The sequence below is a fragment of the Salmo salar genome, chromosome 04 (assembly GCF_965601325.2).
Source record: "Salmo salar chromosome 04, fSalSal1, whole genome shotgun sequence".
NCBI classification, from domain to species: domain Eukaryota; kingdom Metazoa; phylum Chordata; class Actinopteri; order Salmoniformes; family Salmonidae; genus Salmo; species Salmo salar.
In genome coordinates, this window is record NC_138294.1 from 14,263,872 (window position 1) to 14,266,657 (window position 2,786).

The following is a 2,786-nucleotide window of genomic DNA, read 5'->3' on the forward strand; positions in this document are numbered from 1 at the left end:
ACCCCAAGAGACTTGCAGCTGTAATTGCTGCCATCAGTGGCTCTACAAAGTATTTCCTTTTTCCTTTGGGGGGGTGAATAGTTATGCACGCTCATGTTTTCTGTTTTTTTGTCTTATTTCTTGTTTGTTTCACAATAAAAAATATTTTGCATCTTCAAAGTGGTAGGCATGTTGTATAAATCAAATGATACAAACCCCCCAAAATAAATTTTAATTTCAGGTTGTAAGGCAACAAAATAGGAAAAATGCCAAGGGGGTGAATACTTTTGCAAGCCAATGTACTTTTATATTTTTTTGTCATTATGAGGTATTGTGTGTCGATTGAGGAGGAAAAATGTTTCTTTAATCAATTTTAGAATAAGGCTGCAACGTAACAAAATGTGGAAAAAATAAGAGTGTGAATACTTTACGGATGCACTGTAATTACTGTTGATTTTACTTGTAATTAATAACAGTTTAAGTCTCACCTATCACAAAAAGCTTTGCCTGAAGATGGCAGGGTGTTGTAGCTGGTCTCGCTCCTCAGTGAGGGTGTTGTAAATGGTCTGTAGCTGGTCTCTCTCATTATTCAGGGTGTTGGAACTGGTCTGTAGCTGGTCATTGTCAGGAGGGATGAAGATACTTTGACTCCAGAACCAAAAGAGTAGAGCCAAAAGTCTTTAAAGTGAAAAAACAGGACTATGTGTATAATTGAGGAGGATGTTTGTACCACAGTGTCTGACTGTCTGGTTCTCTGTGATGTTTAGGTACTGGGGGGCAGGACAGCCTGATGATAGTAGGCAGGAGGACTGTGTTGAGATATACTATGGACAAGATGACCCTGTAAAGACATGGAATGATGACAAATGTGACACAAATCATAACTGGATCTCCAAGAAAGTGATGTAACATTAACCTGCTATGTCTCTCTCTCATACAGTGAGGTTGCCACCTAGTGGTTAAAGTAAGAGATGAACTCACCAAAGAGGTGAAACAGTGGTATTGTCTATGGGCTCTTTGTCAATTAATCTTTCCTAAATTCCTCCTCAGATCCTCTCTCCTCCCTTCCTTCTCAAAACACATTGGAGAATACAATCCTAGGGGAGGGGCCTCGGACATTCTCCTCTAATAGGGTTGAGTGTGTGTTACCTGAGTGCTGGTCTCCAGGTCCATTATTAGGAGCAGTGTCTGCTGTCTCTTCTCTCTTGGTGCTGGTCTCACCGTCTCTCAGGGTGTCTGCACTGATGTAGATATCCACAATCCCCTTCTCCATCTCACCTCTGTCAAACTTGATCTTCTTGGTCGTATCTGGCTCAGCATAGATGACCTTTGACATCTTTGACAATGCCTGGGTCTTTTTTTCTATGTAGGTCTACTATACTTAAAGTCTCTGATTCTTGAATAATGCGGTGGTCTTCCAACATGGCCGCCAGGAGGCGTCATACGTCAACTGCAAATGTTAAGTCTGATTCTAGTGATATCTCTGTCTCTGAGTCATCTGTGTGTCTGTCTGTGTGACTGATGTAGGTGTTAACTCTAGGGTAGTATCAACAAAATGACACAGTAGTTGTGGCTATGCTAATACAAAGAATAGAACAGGTTTGCATACTTGTGTGCGTATTTGTTTCCTTGCTTGCGTGTGAGAGATAGTTACAGTGGTTATTGTTAAACCATTTTCTGCAGCACATTATAAATCATTCCATGTCTCTACATGGTCATCTTGTCCAGAGTATATCTCAACACAGTCCTCCTGCCCAGGGAATGGGACTTGCTACTTGTGACGATGGACAGGACACTATCATACCAGGAAGATATAGATCATAGAGGGGAAGTGGAGAACAAAGGCTAGCTGTTAACATATATTAAATATCATATGTAACAGCCACAAGATAATTCAGGTAGTTTCCAGAAGTCCACCTTCCTTTCTGCTGATTTGGACACTCTGTTTACTCCCAAATATACATCAACATGTTCAGGAGGTCCAGGTTTACAAACATGGGTCATTGAAACATCTTCGGGATCGGTGTCCCTTCCATGAGACGGTTGAGCTAACGTAGGCTAATGCGATTAGCATGAGGTTGTAAGTAACAACAAAACTTCCCAGGACATAGACATATCTATTTTCAGAAAGCTTAAATTCTTATTAACTAACTGCACTGTCCAATTTACAGTAGCTATTACATTGAAATACCATGCTATTGTTTGAGGAGGGTGCACAATTTTGAACATGAAAAGTTATTAATAAAGAAATTAGGCACATTTGGGCAGTCTTGATACAAAACTTTGAACAGAAATGCAATGGTTGATTGGATCAGTCTAAAACTTTGCACATACACTGATGCCATCTAGTGGCCAATATATAAATTGTACCCTGGCTGGAATAATACTTTATGGCCATTCTCTTGCATTTCGAATATGATGGTACAAAAAAATACAAAAGAACGGTTGTTTTTTTCTTTGTATAATCTTTTACAAGATCTATTGTGTTATATTCTACTACATTCCTTTCACATTTCCATAAACTTCAAAGCGTTTCCTTTCAAATGGTACCAAGAATATGCAAATCCTTGTTTCAGGGCCTGAGCTACAGGCAGTTAGATTTGGCAACATTTCGGTTACTGGCCAAACAATCTTAACCGCTAGACTACCTCCCACCCTCTCTCTTAATGAACCTGATTGGTCGAGGAGATTTTGAGTGACAGCTGGTTGAATGACTGAAAAGATCCACTTCACGTCCCTCTTTTGGGACCCATATAGGGAAACAAAAGTCAAATATGAGCATTAGATATTGTGCTTATATGTAACTT